The sequence below is a fragment of the Lactuca saligna genome, chromosome 1, assembly GCF_052625555.1.
Source record: "Lactuca saligna cultivar CGN05327 chromosome 1, ASM5262555v1, whole genome shotgun sequence".
In the NCBI taxonomy this organism is placed as follows: domain Eukaryota; kingdom Viridiplantae; phylum Streptophyta; class Magnoliopsida; order Asterales; family Asteraceae; genus Lactuca; species Lactuca saligna.
In genome coordinates this window covers 157,520,181-157,537,374 of record NC_136417.1, presented here as the reverse complement: position 1 = coordinate 157,537,374, position 17,194 = coordinate 157,520,181, and the positions used below count along the sequence as shown (strand labels likewise).

At 49.8% G+C, this 17,194-nt stretch overlaps 51 non-coding genes across 51 annotated transcripts; all 51 read right to left on the bottom strand.

Moving 5' to 3' along the window:
* Positions 1-189: 189 nt before the first annotated feature.
* Positions 190-308, bottom strand: LOC145016448 (5S ribosomal RNA). The gene has a single exon (XR_013666207.1). It is a non-coding gene; the product is annotated as a 5S ribosomal RNA (ribosomal RNA).
* Positions 309-526: 218 nt separating this feature from the next.
* LOC145016434 (5S ribosomal RNA) lies at positions 527-645 on the bottom strand. Its single transcript, XR_013666205.1, has one exon. It is a non-coding gene; the product is annotated as a 5S ribosomal RNA (ribosomal RNA).
* A 218-nt stretch (positions 646-863) lies between these two features.
* Positions 864-982, bottom strand: LOC145016429 (5S ribosomal RNA). Its single transcript, XR_013666204.1, has one exon. It is a non-coding gene; the product is annotated as a 5S ribosomal RNA (ribosomal RNA).
* A 218-nt stretch (positions 983-1,200) lies between these two features.
* On the bottom strand, positions 1,201-1,319 carry LOC145016422 (5S ribosomal RNA). Its single transcript, XR_013666203.1, has one exon. It is a non-coding gene; the product is annotated as a 5S ribosomal RNA (ribosomal RNA).
* Positions 1,320-1,537: 218 nt separating this feature from the next.
* LOC145025333 (5S ribosomal RNA) lies at positions 1,538-1,656 on the bottom strand. Its single transcript, XR_013673354.1, has one exon. It is a non-coding gene; the product is annotated as a 5S ribosomal RNA (ribosomal RNA).
* Positions 1,657-1,874: 218 nt separating this feature from the next.
* LOC145016421 (5S ribosomal RNA) lies at positions 1,875-1,993 on the bottom strand. The gene has a single exon (XR_013666201.1). It is a non-coding gene; the product is annotated as a 5S ribosomal RNA (ribosomal RNA).
* A 218-nt stretch (positions 1,994-2,211) lies between these two features.
* LOC145016418 (5S ribosomal RNA) lies at positions 2,212-2,330 on the bottom strand. The gene has a single exon (XR_013666200.1). It is a non-coding gene; the product is annotated as a 5S ribosomal RNA (ribosomal RNA).
* A 218-nt stretch (positions 2,331-2,548) lies between these two features.
* On the bottom strand, positions 2,549-2,667 carry LOC145016413 (5S ribosomal RNA). The gene has a single exon (XR_013666199.1). It is a non-coding gene; the product is annotated as a 5S ribosomal RNA (ribosomal RNA).
* A 218-nt stretch (positions 2,668-2,885) lies between these two features.
* LOC145016408 (5S ribosomal RNA) lies at positions 2,886-3,004 on the bottom strand. The gene has a single exon (XR_013666198.1). It is a non-coding gene; the product is annotated as a 5S ribosomal RNA (ribosomal RNA).
* Positions 3,005-3,222: 218 nt separating this feature from the next.
* Positions 3,223-3,341, bottom strand: LOC145016404 (5S ribosomal RNA). The gene has a single exon (XR_013666196.1). It is a non-coding gene; the product is annotated as a 5S ribosomal RNA (ribosomal RNA).
* A 218-nt stretch (positions 3,342-3,559) lies between these two features.
* On the bottom strand, positions 3,560-3,678 carry LOC145016401 (5S ribosomal RNA). The gene has a single exon (XR_013666194.1). It is a non-coding gene; the product is annotated as a 5S ribosomal RNA (ribosomal RNA).
* Positions 3,679-3,896: 218 nt separating this feature from the next.
* LOC145022160 (5S ribosomal RNA) lies at positions 3,897-4,015 on the bottom strand. The gene has a single exon (XR_013670297.1). It is a non-coding gene; the product is annotated as a 5S ribosomal RNA (ribosomal RNA).
* Positions 4,016-4,233: 218 nt separating this feature from the next.
* LOC145025331 (5S ribosomal RNA) lies at positions 4,234-4,352 on the bottom strand. The gene has a single exon (XR_013673352.1). It is a non-coding gene; the product is annotated as a 5S ribosomal RNA (ribosomal RNA).
* Positions 4,353-4,570: 218 nt separating this feature from the next.
* Positions 4,571-4,689, bottom strand: LOC145016397 (5S ribosomal RNA). The gene has a single exon (XR_013666193.1). It is a non-coding gene; the product is annotated as a 5S ribosomal RNA (ribosomal RNA).
* A 218-nt stretch (positions 4,690-4,907) lies between these two features.
* Positions 4,908-5,026, bottom strand: LOC145016390 (5S ribosomal RNA). Its single transcript, XR_013666191.1, has one exon. It is a non-coding gene; the product is annotated as a 5S ribosomal RNA (ribosomal RNA).
* A 219-nt stretch (positions 5,027-5,245) lies between these two features.
* On the bottom strand, positions 5,246-5,363 carry LOC145025617 (5S ribosomal RNA). The gene has a single exon (XR_013673626.1). It is a non-coding gene; the product is annotated as a 5S ribosomal RNA (ribosomal RNA).
* A 218-nt stretch (positions 5,364-5,581) lies between these two features.
* LOC145016386 (5S ribosomal RNA) lies at positions 5,582-5,700 on the bottom strand. Its single transcript, XR_013666190.1, has one exon. It is a non-coding gene; the product is annotated as a 5S ribosomal RNA (ribosomal RNA).
* Positions 5,701-5,918: 218 nt separating this feature from the next.
* Positions 5,919-6,037, bottom strand: LOC145016380 (5S ribosomal RNA). The gene has a single exon (XR_013666189.1). It is a non-coding gene; the product is annotated as a 5S ribosomal RNA (ribosomal RNA).
* A 218-nt stretch (positions 6,038-6,255) lies between these two features.
* LOC145016378 (5S ribosomal RNA) lies at positions 6,256-6,374 on the bottom strand. The gene has a single exon (XR_013666188.1). It is a non-coding gene; the product is annotated as a 5S ribosomal RNA (ribosomal RNA).
* A 218-nt stretch (positions 6,375-6,592) lies between these two features.
* On the bottom strand, positions 6,593-6,711 carry LOC145022149 (5S ribosomal RNA). Its single transcript, XR_013670286.1, has one exon. It is a non-coding gene; the product is annotated as a 5S ribosomal RNA (ribosomal RNA).
* Positions 6,712-6,929: 218 nt separating this feature from the next.
* On the bottom strand, positions 6,930-7,048 carry LOC145025330 (5S ribosomal RNA). The gene has a single exon (XR_013673351.1). It is a non-coding gene; the product is annotated as a 5S ribosomal RNA (ribosomal RNA).
* Positions 7,049-7,266: 218 nt separating this feature from the next.
* On the bottom strand, positions 7,267-7,385 carry LOC145016371 (5S ribosomal RNA). The gene has a single exon (XR_013666187.1). It is a non-coding gene; the product is annotated as a 5S ribosomal RNA (ribosomal RNA).
* Positions 7,386-7,603: 218 nt separating this feature from the next.
* On the bottom strand, positions 7,604-7,722 carry LOC145016366 (5S ribosomal RNA). The gene has a single exon (XR_013666185.1). It is a non-coding gene; the product is annotated as a 5S ribosomal RNA (ribosomal RNA).
* A 219-nt stretch (positions 7,723-7,941) lies between these two features.
* Positions 7,942-8,060, bottom strand: LOC145016362 (5S ribosomal RNA). The gene has a single exon (XR_013666184.1). It is a non-coding gene; the product is annotated as a 5S ribosomal RNA (ribosomal RNA).
* Positions 8,061-8,278: 218 nt separating this feature from the next.
* Positions 8,279-8,397, bottom strand: LOC145016357 (5S ribosomal RNA). Its single transcript, XR_013666183.1, has one exon. It is a non-coding gene; the product is annotated as a 5S ribosomal RNA (ribosomal RNA).
* Positions 8,398-8,615: 218 nt separating this feature from the next.
* LOC145016350 (5S ribosomal RNA) lies at positions 8,616-8,734 on the bottom strand. The gene has a single exon (XR_013666182.1). It is a non-coding gene; the product is annotated as a 5S ribosomal RNA (ribosomal RNA).
* Positions 8,735-8,952: 218 nt separating this feature from the next.
* On the bottom strand, positions 8,953-9,071 carry LOC145016345 (5S ribosomal RNA). The gene has a single exon (XR_013666181.1). It is a non-coding gene; the product is annotated as a 5S ribosomal RNA (ribosomal RNA).
* Positions 9,072-9,289: 218 nt separating this feature from the next.
* Positions 9,290-9,408, bottom strand: LOC145022138 (5S ribosomal RNA). Its single transcript, XR_013670275.1, has one exon. It is a non-coding gene; the product is annotated as a 5S ribosomal RNA (ribosomal RNA).
* A 218-nt stretch (positions 9,409-9,626) lies between these two features.
* On the bottom strand, positions 9,627-9,745 carry LOC145025329 (5S ribosomal RNA). The gene has a single exon (XR_013673350.1). It is a non-coding gene; the product is annotated as a 5S ribosomal RNA (ribosomal RNA).
* Positions 9,746-9,963: 218 nt separating this feature from the next.
* On the bottom strand, positions 9,964-10,082 carry LOC145016336 (5S ribosomal RNA). The gene has a single exon (XR_013666179.1). It is a non-coding gene; the product is annotated as a 5S ribosomal RNA (ribosomal RNA).
* Positions 10,083-10,300: 218 nt separating this feature from the next.
* LOC145016331 (5S ribosomal RNA) lies at positions 10,301-10,419 on the bottom strand. The gene has a single exon (XR_013666178.1). It is a non-coding gene; the product is annotated as a 5S ribosomal RNA (ribosomal RNA).
* Positions 10,420-10,638: 219 nt separating this feature from the next.
* LOC145016326 (5S ribosomal RNA) lies at positions 10,639-10,757 on the bottom strand. The gene has a single exon (XR_013666177.1). It is a non-coding gene; the product is annotated as a 5S ribosomal RNA (ribosomal RNA).
* A 218-nt stretch (positions 10,758-10,975) lies between these two features.
* Positions 10,976-11,094, bottom strand: LOC145016321 (5S ribosomal RNA). The gene has a single exon (XR_013666176.1). It is a non-coding gene; the product is annotated as a 5S ribosomal RNA (ribosomal RNA).
* A 218-nt stretch (positions 11,095-11,312) lies between these two features.
* LOC145016316 (5S ribosomal RNA) lies at positions 11,313-11,431 on the bottom strand. The gene has a single exon (XR_013666175.1). It is a non-coding gene; the product is annotated as a 5S ribosomal RNA (ribosomal RNA).
* Positions 11,432-11,649: 218 nt separating this feature from the next.
* Positions 11,650-11,768, bottom strand: LOC145025308 (5S ribosomal RNA). The gene has a single exon (XR_013673329.1). It is a non-coding gene; the product is annotated as a 5S ribosomal RNA (ribosomal RNA).
* Positions 11,769-11,986: 218 nt separating this feature from the next.
* Positions 11,987-12,105, bottom strand: LOC145016304 (5S ribosomal RNA). The gene has a single exon (XR_013666173.1). It is a non-coding gene; the product is annotated as a 5S ribosomal RNA (ribosomal RNA).
* A 219-nt stretch (positions 12,106-12,324) lies between these two features.
* LOC145025860 (5S ribosomal RNA) lies at positions 12,325-12,443 on the bottom strand. The gene has a single exon (XR_013673853.1). It is a non-coding gene; the product is annotated as a 5S ribosomal RNA (ribosomal RNA).
* Positions 12,444-12,662: 219 nt separating this feature from the next.
* LOC145016297 (5S ribosomal RNA) lies at positions 12,663-12,781 on the bottom strand. The gene has a single exon (XR_013666171.1). It is a non-coding gene; the product is annotated as a 5S ribosomal RNA (ribosomal RNA).
* A 218-nt stretch (positions 12,782-12,999) lies between these two features.
* On the bottom strand, positions 13,000-13,118 carry LOC145025821 (5S ribosomal RNA). The gene has a single exon (XR_013673816.1). It is a non-coding gene; the product is annotated as a 5S ribosomal RNA (ribosomal RNA).
* A 218-nt stretch (positions 13,119-13,336) lies between these two features.
* LOC145022635 (5S ribosomal RNA) lies at positions 13,337-13,455 on the bottom strand. The gene has a single exon (XR_013670757.1). It is a non-coding gene; the product is annotated as a 5S ribosomal RNA (ribosomal RNA).
* Positions 13,456-13,673: 218 nt separating this feature from the next.
* LOC145025561 (5S ribosomal RNA) lies at positions 13,674-13,792 on the bottom strand. The gene has a single exon (XR_013673572.1). It is a non-coding gene; the product is annotated as a 5S ribosomal RNA (ribosomal RNA).
* Positions 13,793-14,010: 218 nt separating this feature from the next.
* On the bottom strand, positions 14,011-14,129 carry LOC145016291 (5S ribosomal RNA). Its single transcript, XR_013666170.1, has one exon. It is a non-coding gene; the product is annotated as a 5S ribosomal RNA (ribosomal RNA).
* A 219-nt stretch (positions 14,130-14,348) lies between these two features.
* LOC145022624 (5S ribosomal RNA) lies at positions 14,349-14,467 on the bottom strand. Its single transcript, XR_013670746.1, has one exon. It is a non-coding gene; the product is annotated as a 5S ribosomal RNA (ribosomal RNA).
* Positions 14,468-14,684: 217 nt separating this feature from the next.
* On the bottom strand, positions 14,685-14,803 carry LOC145025560 (5S ribosomal RNA). Its single transcript, XR_013673571.1, has one exon. It is a non-coding gene; the product is annotated as a 5S ribosomal RNA (ribosomal RNA).
* Positions 14,804-15,021: 218 nt separating this feature from the next.
* Positions 15,022-15,140, bottom strand: LOC145022414 (5S ribosomal RNA). The gene has a single exon (XR_013670543.1). It is a non-coding gene; the product is annotated as a 5S ribosomal RNA (ribosomal RNA).
* A 218-nt stretch (positions 15,141-15,358) lies between these two features.
* On the bottom strand, positions 15,359-15,477 carry LOC145016286 (5S ribosomal RNA). The gene has a single exon (XR_013666169.1). It is a non-coding gene; the product is annotated as a 5S ribosomal RNA (ribosomal RNA).
* Positions 15,478-15,695: 218 nt separating this feature from the next.
* LOC145022613 (5S ribosomal RNA) lies at positions 15,696-15,814 on the bottom strand. Its single transcript, XR_013670735.1, has one exon. It is a non-coding gene; the product is annotated as a 5S ribosomal RNA (ribosomal RNA).
* A 217-nt stretch (positions 15,815-16,031) lies between these two features.
* On the bottom strand, positions 16,032-16,150 carry LOC145025559 (5S ribosomal RNA). The gene has a single exon (XR_013673570.1). It is a non-coding gene; the product is annotated as a 5S ribosomal RNA (ribosomal RNA).
* A 218-nt stretch (positions 16,151-16,368) lies between these two features.
* Positions 16,369-16,487, bottom strand: LOC145022403 (5S ribosomal RNA). Its single transcript, XR_013670533.1, has one exon. It is a non-coding gene; the product is annotated as a 5S ribosomal RNA (ribosomal RNA).
* A 217-nt stretch (positions 16,488-16,704) lies between these two features.
* Positions 16,705-16,823, bottom strand: LOC145016280 (5S ribosomal RNA). Its single transcript, XR_013666168.1, has one exon. It is a non-coding gene; the product is annotated as a 5S ribosomal RNA (ribosomal RNA).
* A 218-nt stretch (positions 16,824-17,041) lies between these two features.
* LOC145016273 (5S ribosomal RNA) lies at positions 17,042-17,160 on the bottom strand. The gene has a single exon (XR_013666166.1). It is a non-coding gene; the product is annotated as a 5S ribosomal RNA (ribosomal RNA).
* Between the last annotated feature and the right edge of the window lie 34 nt (positions 17,161-17,194).

Sequence of the window (17,194 nt, the reverse complement as noted above, 5' to 3'; positions counted from 1 at the left end):
GTCTTACAAGACGCAGAACCTCGTTTGCTTTCGGACGCGAGGCGTGGGACCCACGTGATGGATCGGCTCGGTTCGGGAAACAAGAAAACAATCAACATTGAACCGGAGGCCGCCCGAGCATGGATATAGCAAGAAAGAAAAAAAAAACGCACCTAAAACATAAAAAAACGCAGACGGGCAACGAAAAAGGGGGTGCAACACGAGGACTTCCCAGGGGGTCACCCATCCTAGTACTACTCTCGCCCAAGCACGCTTAACTGCGGAGTTCTGATGGGATCCGGTGCATTAGTGCTGGTATGATCGCACCCGAAATACTATCCATGCTTATTGTTTTTATGTCCTACAAGACGCAGAACCTCGTTTGCTTTCGGACGCGAGGCGTGGGACCCACGTGATGGATCGGCTCGGTTCGGGAAACAAGAAAACAATCAACATTGAACCGGAGGCCGCCCGAGCATGGATATAGCAAGAAAGAAAAAAAAAACGCACCTAAAACATAAAAAAACGCAGACGGGCAACGAAAAAGGGGGTGCAACACGAGGACTTCCCAGGGGGTCACCCATCCTAGTACTACTCTCGCCCAAGCACGCTTAACTGCGGAGTTCTGATGGGATCCGGTGCATTAGTGCTGGTATGATCGCACCCGAAATACTATCCATGCTTATTGTTTTTATGTCCTACAAGACGCAGAACCTCGTTTGCTTTCGGACGCGAGGCGTGGGACCCACGTGATGGATCGGCTCGGTTCGGGAAACAAGAAAACAATCAACATTGAACCGGAGGCCGCCCGAGCATGGATATAGCAAGAAAGAAAAAAAAAACGCACCTAAAACATAAAAAAACGCAGACGGGCAACGAAAAAGGGGGTGCAACACGAGGACTTCCCAGGGGGTCACCCATCCTAGTACTACTCTCGCCCAAGCACGCTTAACTGCGGAGTTCTGATGGGATCCGGTGCATTAGTGCTGGTATGATCGCACCCGAAATACTATCCATGCTTATTGTTTTTATGTCCTACAAGACGCAGAACCTCGTTTGCTTTCGGACGCGAGGCGTGGGACCCACGTGATGGATCGGCTCGGTTCGGGAAACAAGAAAACAATCAACATTGAACCGGAGGCCGCCCGAGCATGGATATAGCAAGAAAGAAAAAAAAAACGCACCTAAAACATAAAAAAACGCAGACGGGCAACGAAAAAGGGGGTGCAACACGAGGACTTCCCAGGGGGTCACCCATCCTAGTACTACTCTCGCCCAAGCACGCTTAACTGCGGAGTTCTGATGGGATCCGGTGCATTAGTGCTGGTATGATCGCACCCGAAATACTATCCATGCTTATTGTTTTTATGTCCTACAAGACGCAGAACCTCGTTTGCTTTCGGACGCGAGGCGTGGGACCCACGTGATGGATCGGCTCGGTTCGGGAAACAAGAAAACAATCAACATTGAACCGGAGGCCGCCCGAGCATGGATATAGCAAGAAAGAAAAAAAAAACGCACCTAAAACATAAAAAAACGCAGACGGGCAACGAAAAAGGGGGTGCAACACAAGGACTTCCCAGGGGGTCACCCATCCTAGTACTACTCTCGCCCAAGCACGCTTAACTGCGGAGTTCTGATGGGATCCGGTGCATTAGTGCTGGTATGATCGCACCCGAAATACTATCCATGCTTATTGTTTTTATGTCTTACAAGACGCAGAACCTCGTTTGCTTTCGGACGCGAGGCGTGGGACCCACGTGATGGATCGGCTCGGTTCGGGAAACAAGAAAACAATCAACATTGAACCGGAGGCCGCCCGAGCATGGATATAGCAAGAAAGAAAAAAAAAACGCACCTAAAACATAAAAAAACGCAGACGGGCAACGAAAAAGGGGGTGCAACACGAGGACTTCCCAGGGGGTCACCCATCCTAGTACTACTCTCGCCCAAGCACGCTTAACTGCGGAGTTCTGATGGGATCCGGTGCATTAGTGCTGGTATGATCGCACCCGAAATACTATCCATGCTTATTGTTTTTATGTCTTACAAGACGCAGAACCTCGTTTGCTTTCGGACGCGAGGCGTGGGACCCACGTGATGGATCGGCTCGGTTCGGGAAACAAGAAAACAATCAACATTGAACCGGAGGCCGCCCGAGCATGGATATAGCAAGAAAGAAAAAAAAAACGCACCTAAAACATAAAAAAACGCAGACGGGCAACGAAAAAGGGGGTGCAACACGAGGACTTCCCAGGGGGTCACCCATCCTAGTACTACTCTCGCCCAAGCACGCTTAACTGCGGAGTTCTGATGGGATCCGGTGCATTAGTGCTGGTATGATCGCACCCGAAATACTATCCATGCTTATTGTTTTTATGTCCTACAAGACGCAGAACCTCGTTTGCTTTCGGACGCGAGGCGTGGGACCCACGTGATGGATCGGCTCGGTTCGGGAAACAAGAAAACAATCAACATTGAACCGGAGGCCGCCCGAGCATGGATATAGCAAGAAAGAAAAAAAAAACGCACCTAAAACATAAAAAAACGCAGACGGGCAACGAAAAAGGGGGTGCAACACGAGGACTTCCCAGGGGGTCACCCATCCTAGTACTACTCTCGCCCAAGCACGCTTAACTGCGGAGTTCTGATGGGATCCGGTGCATTAGTGCTGGTATGATCGCACCCGAAATACTATCCATGCTTATTGTTTTTATGTCCTACAAGACGCAGAACCTCGTTTGCTTTCGGACGCGAGGCGTGGGACCCACGTGATGGATCGGCTCGGTTCGGGAAACAAGAAAACAATCAACATTGAACCGGAGGCCGCCCGAGCATGGATATAGCAAGAAAGAAAAAAAAAACGCACCTAAAACATAAAAAAACGCAGACGGGCAACGAAAAAGGGGGTGCAACACGAGGACTTCCCAGGGGGTCACCCATCCTAGTACTACTCTCGCCCAAGCACGCTTAACTGCGGAGTTCTGATGGGATCCGGTGCATTAGTGCTGGTATGATCGCACCCGAAATACTATCCATGCTTATTGTTTTTATGTCCTACAAGACGCAGAACCTCGTTTGCTTTCGGACGCGAGGCGTGGGACCCACGTGATGGATCGGCTCGGTTCGGGAAACAAGAAAACAATCAACATTGAACCGGAGGCCGCCCGAGCATGGATATAGCAAGAAAGAAAAAAAAAACGCACCTAAAACATAAAAAAACGCAGACGGGCAACGAAAAAGGGGGTGCAACACGAGGACTTCCCAGGGGGTCACCCATCCTAGTACTACTCTCGCCCAAGCACGCTTAACTGCGGAGTTCTGATGGGATCCGGTGCATTAGTGCTGGTATGATCGCACCCGAAATACTATCCATGCTTATTGTTTTTATGTCCTACAAGACGCAGAACCTCGTTTGCTTTCGGACGCGAGGCGTGGGACCCACGTGATGGATCGGCTCGGTTCGGGAAACAAGAAAACAATCAACATTGAACCGGAGGCCGCCCGAGCATGGATATAGCAAGAAAGAAAAAAAAAACGCACCTAAAACATAAAAAAACGCAGACGGGCAACGAAAAAGGGGGTGCAACACGAGGACTTCCCAGGGGGTCACCCATCCTAGTACTACTCTCGCCCAAGCACGCTTAACTGCGGAGTTCTGATGGGATCCGGTGCATTAGTGCTGGTATGATCGCACCCGAAATACTATCCATGCTTATTGTTTTTATGTCCTACAAGACGCAGAACCTCGTTTGCTTTCGGACGCGAGGCGTGGGACCCACGTGATGGATCGGCTCGGTTCGGGAAACAAGAAAACAATCAACATTGAACCGGAGGCCGCCCGAGCATGGATATAGCAAGAAAGAAAAAAAAAACGCACCTAAAACATAAAAAAACGCAGACGGGCAACGAAAAAGGGGGTGCAACACGAGGACTTCCCATGGGGTCACCCATCCTAGTACTACTCTCGCCCAAGCACGCTTAACTGCGGAGTTCTGATGGGATCCGGTGCATTAGTGCTGGTATGATCGCACCCGAAATACTATCCATGCTTATTGTTTTTATGTCCTACAAGACGCAGAACCTCGTTTGCTTTCGGACGCGAGGCGTGGGACCCACGTGATGGATCGGCTCGGTTCGGGAAACAAGAAAACAATCAACATTGAACCGGAGGCCGCCCGAGCATGGATATAGCAAGAAAGAAAAAAAAAACGCACCTAAAACATAAAAAAACGCAGACGGGCAACGAAAAAGGGGGTGCAACACAAGGACTTCCCAGGGGGTCACCCATCCTAGTACTACTCTCGCCCAAGCACGCTTAACTGCGGAGTTCTGATGGGATCCGGTGCATTAGTGCTGGTATGATCGCACCCGAAATACTATCCATGCTTATTGTTTTTATGTCTTACAAGACGCAGAACCTCGTTTGCTTTCGGACGCGAGGCGTGGGACCCACGTGATGGATCGGCTCGGTTCGGGAAACAAGAAAACAATCAACATTGAACCGGAGGCCGCCCGAGCATGGATATAGCAAGAAAGAAAAAAAAAACGCACCTAAAACATAAAAAAACGCAGACGGGCAACGAAAAAGGGGGTGCAACACGAGGACTTCCCAGGGGGTCACCCATCCTAGTACTACTCTCGCCCAAGCACGCTTAACTGCGGAGTTCTGATGGGATCCGGTGCATTAGTGCTGGTATGATCGCACCCGAAATACTATCCATGCTTATTGTTTTTATGTCTTACAAGACGCAGAACCTCGTTTGCTTTCGGACGCGAGGCGTGGGACCCACGTGATGGATCGGCTCGGTTCGGGAAACAAGAAAACAATCAACATTGAACCGGAGGCCGCCCGAGCATGGATATAGCAAGAAAGAAAAAAAAAACGCACCTAAAACATAAAAAAACGCAGACGGGCAACGAAAAAGGGGGTGCAACACGAGGACTTCCCAGGGGGTCACCCATCCTAGTACTACTCTCGCCCAAGCACGCTTAACTGCGGAGTTCTGATGGGATCCGGTGCATTAGTGCTGGTATGATCGCACCCGAAATACTATCCATGCTTATTGTTTTTATGTCCTACAAGACGCAGAACCTCGTTTGCTTTCGGACGCGAGGCGTGGGACCCACGTGATGGATCGGCTCGGTTCGGGAAACAAGAAAACAATCAACATTGAACCGGAGGCCGCCCGAGCATGGATATAGCAAGAAAGAAAAAAAAAAACGCACCTAAAACATAAAAAAACGCAGACGGGCAACGAAAAAGGGGGTGCAACACGAGGACTCCCAGGGGGTCACCCATCCTAGTACTACTCTCGCCCAAGCACGCTTAACTGCGGAGTTCTGATGGGATCCGGTGCATTAGTGCTGGTATGATCGCACCCGAAATACTATCCATGCTTATTGTTTTTATGTCCTACAAGACGCAGAACCTCGTTTGCTTTCGGACGCGAGGCGTGGGACCCACGTGATGGATCGGCTCGGTTCGGGAAACAAGAAAACAATCAACATTGAACCGGAGGCCGCCCGAGCATGGATATAGCAAGAAAGAAAAAAAAAACGCACCTAAAACATAAAAAAACGCAGACGGGCAACGAAAAAGGGGGTGCAACACGAGGACTTCCCAGGGGGTCACCCATCCTAGTACTACTCTCGCCCAAGCACGCTTAACTGCGGAGTTCTGATGGGATCCGGTGCATTAGTGCTGGTATGATCGCACCCGAAATACTATCCATGCTTATTGTTTTTATGTCCTACAAGACGCAGAACCTCGTTTGCTTTCGGACGCGAGGCGTGGGACCCACGTGATGGATCGGCTCGGTTCGGGAAACAAGAAAACAATCAACATTGAACCGGAGGCCGCCCGAGCATGGATATAGCAAGAAAGAAAAAAAAAACGCACCTAAAACATAAAAAAACGCAGACGGGCAACGAAAAAGGGGGTGCAACACGAGGACTTCCCAGGGGGTCACCCATCCTAGTACTACTCTCGCCCAAGCACGCTTAACTGCGGAGTTCTGATGGGATCCGGTGCATTAGTGCTGGTATGATCGCACCCGAAATACTATCCATGCTTATTGTTTTTATGTCCTACAAGACGCAGAACCTCGTTTGCTTTCGGACGCGAGGCGTGGGACCCACGTGATGGATCGGCTCGGTTCGGGAAACAAGAAAACAATCAACATTGAACCGGAGGCCGCCCGAGCATGGATATAGCAAGAAAGAAAAAAAAAACGCACCTAAAACATAAAAAAACGCAGACGGGCAACGAAAAAGGGGGTGCAACACGAGGACTTCCCAGGGGGTCACCCATCCTAGTACTACTCTCGCCCAAGCACGCTTAACTGCGGAGTTCTGATGGGATCCGGTGCATTAGTGCTGGTATGATCGCACCCGAAATACTATCCATGCTTATTGTTTTTATGTCCTACAAGACGCAGAACCTCGTTTGCTTTCGGACGCGAGGCGTGGGACCCACGTGATGGATCGGCTCGGTTCGGGAAACAAGAAAACAATCAACATTGAACCGGAGGCCGCCCGAGCATGGATATAGCAAGAAAGAAAAAAAAAACGCACCTAAAACATAAAAAAACGCAGACGGGCAACGAAAAAGGGGGTGCAACACGAGGACTTCCCATGGGGTCACCCATCCTAGTACTACTCTCGCCCAAGCACGCTTAACTGCGGAGTTCTGATGGGATCCGGTGCATTAGTGCTGGTATGATCGCACCCGAAATACTATCCATGCTTATTGTTTTTATGTCCTACAAGACGCAGAACCTCGTTTGCTTTCGGACGCGAGGCGTGGGACCCACGTGATGGATCGGCTCGGTTCGGGAAACAAGAAAACAATCAACATTGAACCGGAGGCCGCCCGAGCATGGATATAGCAAGAAAGAAAAAAAAAACGCACCTAAAACATAAAAAAACGCAGACGGGCAACGAAAAAGGGGGTGCAACACAAGGACTTCCCAGGGGGTCACCCATCCTAGTACTACTCTCGCCCAAGCACGCTTAACTGCGGAGTTCTGATGGGATCCGGTGCATTAGTGCTGGTATGATCGCACCCGAAATACTATCCATGCTTATTGTTTTTATGTCTTACAAGACGCAGAACCTCGTTTGCTTTCGGACGCGAGGCGTGGGACCCACGTGATGGATCGGCTCGGTTCGGGAAACAAGAAAACAATCAACATTGAACCGGAGGCCGCCCGAGCATGGATATAGCAAGAAAGAAAAAAAAAACGCACCTAAAACATAAAAAAACGCAGACGGGCAACGAAAAAGGGGGTGCAACACGAGGACTTCCCAGGGGGTCACCCATCCTAGTACTACTCTCGCCCAAGCACGCTTAACTGCGGAGTTCTGATGGGATCCGGTGCATTAGTGCTGGTATGATCGCACCCGAAATACTATCCATGCTTATTGTTTTTATGTCTTACAAGACGCAGAACCTCGTTTGCTTTCGGACGCGAGGCGTGGGACCCACGTGATGGATCGGCTCGGTTCGGGAAACAAGAAAACAATCAACATTGAACCGGAGGCCGCCCGAGCATGGATATAGCAAGAAAGAAAAAAAAAACGCACCTAAAACATAAAAAAACGCAGACGGGCAACGAAAAAGGGGGTGCAACACGAGGACTTCCCAGGGGGTCACCCATCCTAGTACTACTCTCGCCCAAGCACGCTTAACTGCGGAGTTCTGATGGGATCCGGTGCATTAGTGCTGGTATGATCGCACCCGAAATACTATCCATGCTTATTGTTTTTATGTCCTACAAGACGCAGAACCTCGTTTGCTTTCGGACGCGAGGCGTGGGACCCACGTGATGGATCGGCTCGGTTCGGGAAACAAGAAAACAATCAACATTGAACCGGAGGCCGCCCGAGCATGGATATAGCAAGAAAGAAAAAAAAAAACGCACCTAAAACATAAAAAAACGCAGACGGGCAACGAAAAAGGGGGTGCAACACGAGGACTTCCCAGGGGGTCACCCATCCTAGTACTACTCTCGCCCAAGCACGCTTAACTGCGGAGTTCTGATGGGATCCGGTGCATTAGTGCTGGTATGATCGCACCCGAAATACTATCAATGCTTATTGTTTTTATGTCTTACAAGACGCAGAACCTCGTTTGCTTTCGGACGCGAGGCGTGGGACCCACGTGATGGATCGGCTCGGTTCGGGAAACAAGAAAACAATCAACATTGAACCGGAGGCCGCCCGAGCATGGATATAGCAAGAAAGAAAAAAAAAACGCACCTAAAACATAAAAAAACGCAGACGGGCAACGAAAAAGGGGGTGCAACACGAGGACTTCCCAGGGGGTCACCCATCCTAGTACTACTCTCGCCCAAGCACGCTTAACTGCGGAGTTCTGATGGGATCCGGTGCATTAGTGCTGGTATGATCGCACCCGAAATACTATCCATGCTTATTGTTTTTATGTCCTACAAGACGCAGAACCTCGTTTGCTTTCGGACGCGAGGCGTGGGACCCACGTGATGGATCGGCTCGGTTCGGGAAACAAGAAAACAATCAACATTGAACCGGAGGCCGCCCGAGCATGGATATAGCAAGAAAGAAAAAAAAAACGCACCTAAAACATAAAAAAACGCAGACGGGCAACGAAAAAGGGGGTGCAACACGAGGACTTCCCAGGGGGTCACCCATCCTAGTACTACTCTCGCCCAAGCACGCTTAACTGCGGAGTTCTGATGGGATCCGGTGCATTAGTGCTGGTATGATCGCACCCGAAATACTATCCATGCTTATTGTTTTTATGTCCTACAAGACGCAGAACCTCGTTTGCTTTCGGACGCGAGGCGTGGGACCCACGTGATGGATCGGCTCGGTTCGGGAAACAAGAAAACAATCAACATTGAACCGGAGGCCGCCCGAGCATGGATATAGCAAGAAAGAAAAAAAAAACGCACCTAAAACATAAAAAAACGCAGACGGGCAACGAAAAAGGGGGTGCAACACGAGGACTTCCCAGGGGGTCACCCATCCTAGTACTACTCTCGCCCAAGCACGCTTAACTGCGGAGTTCTGATGGGATCCGGTGCATTAGTGCTGGTATGATCGCACCCGAAATACTATCCATGCTTATTGTTTTTATGTCCTACAAGACGCAGAACCTCGTTTGCTTTCGGACGCGAGGCGTGGGACCCACGTGATGGATCGGCTCGGTTCGGGAAACAAGAAAACAATCAACATTGAACCGGAGGCCGCCCGAGCATGGATATAGCAAGAAAGAAAAAAAAAACGCACCTAAAACATAAAAAAACGCAGACGGGCAACGAAAAAGGGGGTGCAACACGAGGACTTCCCATGGGGTCACCCATCCTAGTACTACTCTCGCCCAAGCACGCTTAACTGCGGAGTTCTGATGGGATCCGGTGCATTAGTGCTGGTATGATCGCACCCGAAATACTATCCATGCTTATTGTTTTTATGTCCTACAAGACGCAGAACCTCGTTTGCTTTCGGACGCGAGGCGTGGGACCCACGTGATGGATCGGCTCGGTTCGGGAAACAAGAAAACAATCAACATTGAACCGGAGGCCGCCCGAGCATGGATATAGCAAGAAAGAAAAAAAAAACGCACCTAAAACATAAAAAAACGCAGACGGGCAACGAAAAAGGGGGTGCAACACAAGGACTTCCCAGGGGGTCACCCATCCTAGTACTACTCTCGCCCAAGCACGCTTAACTGCGGAGTTCTGATGGGATCCGGTGCATTAGTGCTGGTATGATCGCACCCGAAATACTATCCATGCTTATTGTTTTTATGTCTTACAAGACGCAGAACCTCGTTTGCTTTCGGACGCGAGGCGTGGGACCCACGTGATGGATCGGCTCGGTTCGGGAAACAAGAAAACAATCAACATTGAACCGGAGGCCGCCCGAGCATGGATATAGCAAGAAAGAAAAAAAAAACGCACCTAAAACATAAAAAAACGCAGACGGGCAACGAAAAAGGGGGTGCAACACGAGGACTTCCCAGGGGGTCACCCATCCTAGTACTACTCTCGCCCAAGCACGCTTAACTGCGGAGTTCTGATGGGATCCGGTGCATTAGTGCTGGTATGATCGCACCCGAAATACTATCCATGCTTATTGTTTTTATGTCTTACAAGACGCAGAACCTCGTTTGCTTTCGGACGCGAGGCGTGGGACCCACGTGATGGATCGGCTCGGTTCGGGAAACAAGAAAACAATCAACATTGAACCGGAGGCCGCCCGAGCATGGATATAGCAAGAAAGAAAAAAAAAACGCACCTAAAACATAAAAAAACGCAGACGGGCAACGAAAAAGGGGGTGCAACACGAGGACTTCCCAGGGGGTCACCCATCCTAGTACTACTCTCGCCCAAGCACGCTTAACTGCGGAGTTCTGATGGGATCCGGTGCATTAGTGCTGGTATGATCGCACCCGAAATACTATCCATGCTTATTGTTTTTATGTCCTACAAGACGCAGAACCTCGTTTGCTTTCGGACGCGAGGCGTGGGACCCACGTGATGGATCGGCTCGGTTCGGGAAACAAGAAAACAATCAACATTGAACCGGAGGCCGCCCGAGCATGGATATAGCAAGAAAGAAAAAAAAAAACGCACCTAAAACATAAAAAAACGCAGACGGGCAACGAAAAAGGGGGTGCAACACGAGGACTTCCCAGGGGGTCACCCATCCTAGTACTACTCTCGCCCAAGCACGCTTAACTGCGGAGTTCTGATGGGATCCGGTGCATTAGTGCTGGTATGATCGCACCCGAAATACTATCAATGCTTATTGTTTTTATGTCTTACAAGACGCAGAACCTCGTTTGCTTTCGGACGCGAGGCGTGGGACCCACGTGATGGATCGGCTCGGTTCGGGAAACAAGAAAACAATCAACATTGAACCGGAGGCCGCCCGAGCATGGATATAGCAAGAAAGAAAAAAAAAACGCACCTAAAACATAAAAAAACGCAGACGGGCAACGAAAAAGGGGGTGCAACACGAGGACTTCCCAGGGGGTCACCCATCCTAGTACTACTCTCGCCCAAGCACGCTTAACTGCGGAGTTCTGATGGGATCCGGTGCATTAGTGCTGGTATGATCGCACCCGAAATACTATCCATGCTTATTGTTTTTATGTCCTACAAGACGCAGAACCTCGTTTGCTTTCGGACGCGAGGCGTGGGACCCACGTGATGGATCGGCTCGGTTCGGGAAACAAGAAAACAATCAACATTGAACCGGAGGCCGCCCGAGCATGGATATAGCAAGAAAGAAAAAAAAAACGCACCTAAAACATAAAAAAACGCAGACGGGCAACGAAAAAGGGGGTGCAACACGAGGACTTCCCAGGGGGTCACCCATCCTAGTACTACTCTCGCCCAAGCACGCTTAACTGCGGAGTTCTGATGGGATCCGGTGCATTAGTGCTGGTATGATCGCACCCGAAATACTATCCATGCTTATTGTTTTTATGTCTTACAAGACGCAGAACCTCGTTTGCTTTCGGACGCGAGGCGTGGGACCCACGTGATGGATCGGCTCGGTTCGGGAAACAAGAAAACAATCAACATTGAACCGGAGGCCGCCCGAGCATGGATATAGCAAGAAAGAAAAAAAAAACGCACCTAAAACATAAAAAAACGCAGACGGGCAACGAAAAAGGGGGTGCAACACGAGGACTTCCCAGGGGGTCACCCATCCTAGTACTACTCTCGCCCAAGCACACTTAACTGCGGAGTTCTGATGGGATCCGGTGCATTAGTGCTGGTATGATCGCACCCGAAATACTATCCATGCTTATTGTTTTTATGTCCTACAAGACGCAGAACCTCGTTTGCTTTCGGACGCGAGGCGTGGGACCCACGTGATGGATCGGCTCGGTTCGGGAAACAAGAAAACAATCAACATTGAACCGGAGGCCGCCCGAGCATGGATATAGCAAGAAAGAAAAAAAAAACGCACCTAAAACATAAAAAAACGCAGACGGGCAACGAAAAAGGGGGTGCAACACGAGGACTTCCCAGGGGGTCACCCATCCTAGTACTACTCTCGCCCAAGCACGCTTAACTGCGGAGTTCTGATGGGATCCGGTGCATTAGTGCTGGTATGATCGCACCCGAAATACTATCCATGCTTATTTTTTTTATGTCTTACAAGACGCAGAACCTCGTTTGCTTTCGGACGCGAGGCGTGGGACCCACGTGATGGATCGGCTCGGTTCGGGAAACAAGAAAACAATCAACATTGAACCGGAGGCCGCCCGAGCATTGATATAGCAAGTAAGAAAAAAAAAAACGCACCTAAAACATAAAAAAACGCAGACGGGCAACGAAAAAGGGGGTGCAACACGAGGACTTCCCAGGGGGTCACCCATCCTAGTACTACTCTCGCCCAAGCGCGCTTAACTGCGGAGTTCTGATGGGATCCGGTGCATTAGTGCTGGTATGATCGCACCCGAAATACTATCCATGCTTATTGTTTTTATGTCTTACAAGACGCAGAACCTCGTTTGCTTTCGGACGCGAGGCGTGGGACCCACGTGATGGATCGGCTCGGTTCGGGAAACAAGAAAACAATCAACATTGAACCGGAGGCCGCCCGAGCATGGATATAGCAAGAAAGAAAAAAAAAAACGCACCTAAAACATAAAAAAACGCAGACGGGCAACGAAAAAGGGGGTGCAACACGAGGACTTCCCAGGGGGTCACCCATCCTAGTACTACTCTCGCCCAAGCACGCTTAACTGCGGAGTTCTGATGGGATCCGGTGCATTAGTGCTGGTATGATCGCACCCGAAATACTATCCATGCTTATTGTTTTTATGTCTTACAAGACGCAGAACCTCGTTTGCTTTCGGACGCGAGGCGTGGGACCCACGTGATGGATCGGCTCGGTTCGGGAAACAAGAAAACAATCAACATTGAACCGGAGGCCGCCCGAGCATGGATATAGCAAGAAAGAAAAAAAAAACGCACCTAAAACATAAAAAAACGCAGACGAGCAACGAAAAAGGGGGTGCAAGACGAGGACTTCCCAGGGGGTCACCCATCCTAGTACTACTCTCGCCCAAGCACGCTTAACTGCGGAGTTCTGATGGGATCCGGTGCATTAGTGCTGGTATGATCGCACCCGAAATACTATCCATGCTTATTGTTTTTATGTCTTACAAGACGCAGAACCTCGTTTGCTTTCGGACGCGAGGTGTGGGACCCATGTGATGGATCGGCTCGGTTCGGGAAACAAGAAAACAATCAACATTGAACCGGAGGCCGCCCGAGCATGGATATAGCAAGAAAGAAAAAAAAAACGCACCTAAAACATAAAAAAACGCAGACGGGCAACGAAAAAGGGGGTGCAACACGAGGACTTCCCAGGGGGTCACCCATCCTAGTACTACTCTCGCCCAAGCACGCTTAACTGCGGAGTTCTGATGGGATCCGGTGCATTAGTGCAGGTATGATCGCACCCGAAATACTATCCATGCTTATTGTTTTTATGTCTTACAAGACGCAGAACCTCGTTTGCTTTCGGACGCGAGGCGTGGGACCCACGTGATGGATCGGCTCGGTTCGGGAAACAAGAAAACAATCAACATTGAACCGGAGGCCGCCCGAGCATGGATATAGCAAGAAAGAAAAAAAAAACGCACCTAAAACATAAAAAAACGCAGACGAGCAACGAAAAAGGGGGTGCAACACGAGAACTTCCCAGGGGGTCACCCATCCTAGTACTACTCTCACCCAAGCACGCTTAACTGCGGAGTTCTGATGGGATCCGGTGCATTAGTGCTGGTATGATCGCACCCGAAATACTATCCATGCTTATTGTTTTTATGTCTTACAAGACGCAGAACCTCGTTTGCTTTCGGACGCGAGGCGTGGGACCCACGTGATGGATCGGCTCGGTTCGGGAAACAAGAAAACAATCAACATTGAACCGGAGGCCGCCCGAGCATGGATATAGCAAGAAAGAAAAAAAAAACGCACCTAAAACATAAAAAAACGCAGACGGGCAACGAAAAAGGGGGTGCAACACGAGGACTTCCCAGGGGGTCACCCATCCTAGTACTACTCTCGCCCAAGCACGCTTAACTGCGGAGTTCTGATGGGATCCGGTGCATTAGTGCTGGTATGATCGCACCCAAAATACTATCAATGCTTATTGTTTTTATGTCTTACAAGACGCAGAACCTCGTTTGCTTTCGGACGCGAGGCGTGGGACCCACGTGATGGATCGGCTCGGTTCGGGAAACAAGAAAACAATCAACATTGAACCGGAGGCCGCCCGAGCATGGATATAGCAAGAAAGAAAAAAAAAAACGCACCTAAAACATAAAAAAACGCAGACGGGCAACGAAAAAGGGGGTGCAACACGAGGACTTCCCAGGGGGTCACCCATCCTAGTACTACTCTCGCCCAAGCACGCTTAACTGCGGAGTTCTGATGGGATCCGGTGCATTAGTGCAGGTATGATCGCACCCGAAATACTATCCATGCTTATTGTTTTTATGTCTTACAAGACGCAGAACCTCGTTTGCTTTCGGACGCGAGGCGTGGGACCCACGTGATGGATCGGCTCGGTTCGGGAAACAAGAAAACAATCAACATTGAACCGGAGGCCGCCCGAGCATGGATATAGCAAGAAAGAAAAAAAAACGCACCTAAAACATAAAAAAACGCAGACGAGCAACGAAAAAGGGGGTGCAACACGAGAACTTCCCAGGGGGTCACCCATCCTAGTACTACTCTCACCCAAGCACGCTTAACTGCGGAGTTCTGATGGGATCCGGTGCATTAGTGCTGGTATGATCGCACCCGAAATACTATCCATGCTTATTGTTTTTATGTCTTACAAGACGCAGAACCTCGTTTGCTTTCGGACGCGAGGCGTGGGACCCACGTGATGGATCGGCTCGGTTCGGGAAACAAGAAAACAATCAACATTGAACCGGAGGCCGCCCGAGCATGGATATAGCAAGAAAGAAAAAAAAAACGCACCTAAAACATAAAAAAACGCAGACGAGCAACGAAAAAGGGGGTGCAACACGAGGACTTCCCAAGGGGTCACCCATCCTAGTACTACTCTCGCCCAAGCACGCTTAACTGCGGAGTTCTGATGGGATCCGGTGCATTAGTGCTGGTATGATCGCACCCGAAATACTATCAATGCTTATTGTTTTTATGTCTTACAAGACGCAGAACCTCGTTTGCTTTCGGACGCGAGGCGTGGGACCCACGTGATGGATCGGCTCGGTTCGGGAAACAAGAAAACAATCAACATTGAACCGGAGGCCGCCCGAGCATGGATATAGCAAGAAAGAAAAAAAAAACGCACCTAAAACATAAAAAAACGCAGACGAGCAACGAAAAAGGGGGTGCAACACGAGGACTTCCCAGGGGGTCACCCATCCTAGTACTACTCTCGCCCAAGCACGCTTAACTGCGGAGTTCTGATGGGATCCGGTGCATTAGTGCTGGTATGATCGCACCCGAAATACTATCCATGCTTATTGTTTTTATGTCTTACAAGACGCAGAACCTCGTTTGCTTTCGGACGCGAGGCGTGGGACCCACGTGATGGATCGGCTCGGTTCGGGAAACAAGAAAACAATCAACATTGAACCGGAGGCCGCCCGAGCATGGATATAGCAAGAAAGAAAAAAAAAACGCACCTAAAACATAAAAAAACGCAGACGGGCAACGAAAAAGGGGGTGCAACACGAGGACTTCCCAGGGGGTCACCCATCCTAGTACTACTCTCGCCCAAGCACGCTTAACTGCGGAGTTCTGATGGGATCCGGTGCATTAGTGCAGGTATGATCGCACCCGAAATACTATCCATGCTTATTGTTTTTATGTCTTACAAGACGCAGAACCTCGTTTGCTTTCGGACGCGAGGCGTGGGACCCACGTGATGGATCGGCTCGGTTCGGGAAACAAGAAAACAATCAACATTGAACCGGAGGCCGCCCGAGCATGGATATAGCAAGAAAGAAAAAAAAACGCACCTAAAACATAAAAAAACGCAGACGAGCAACGAAAAAGGGGGTGCAACACGAGAACTTCCCAGGGGGTCACCCATCCTAGTACTACTCTCACCCAAGCACGCTTAACTGCGGAGTTCTGATGGGATCCGGTGCATTAGTGCTGGTATGATCGCACCCGAAATACTATCCATGCTTATTGTTTTTATGTCTTACAAGACGCAGAACCTCGTTTGCTTTCGGACGCGAGGCGTGGGACCCACGTGATGGATCGGCTCGGTTCGGGAAACAAGAAAACAATCAACATTGAACCGGAGGCCGCCCGAGCATGGATATAGCAAGAAAGAAAAAAAAAACGCACCTAAAACATAAAAAAACGCAGACGAGCAACGAAAAAGGGGGTGCAACACGAGGACTTCCCAAGGGGTCACCCATCCTAGTACTACTCTCGCCCAAGCACGCTTAACTGCGGAGTTCTGATGGGATCCGGTGCATTAGTGCTGGTATGATCGCACCCGAAATACTATCCATGCTTATTGTTTTTATGTCTTACAAGACGCAGAACCTCGTTTGCTTTCGGACGCGAGGCGTGGGACCCACGTGATGGATCGGCTCGGTTCGGGAAACAAGAAAACAATCAACATTGAACCGGAGGCCGCCCGAGCATGGATATAGCAAGAAAGAAAAAAAAACGCACCTAAAACATAAAAAAACGCAGACGAGCAACGAAAAAGGGGGTGCAACACGAGGACTTCCCAGGGGGTCACCCATCCTAGTACTACTCTCGCCCAAGCACGCTTAACTGCGGAGTTCTGATGGGATCCGGTGCATTAGTGCTGGTATGATCGCACCCGAAATACTATCAATGCTTATTGTTTTTATGTCTTACAAGACGCAGAACCTCGTTTGCTTTCGGACGCGAGGCGTGGGACCCACGTGATGGATCGGCTCGGTTCGGGAAACAAGAAAACAATCAACATTGAACCGGAGGCCGCCCGAGCATGGATATACCAAGAAAGAAAAAAAAAACGCACCTAAAACATAAAAAAACGCAGACGGGCAACGAAAAAGGGGGTGCAACACGAGGACTTCCCAGGGGGTCACCCATCCTAGTACTACTCTCGCCCAAGCACGCTTAACTGCGGAGTTCTGATGGGATCCGGTGCATTAGTGCTGGTATGATCGCACCCGAAATACTATCCATGCTTATTGTTTTTATGTCTT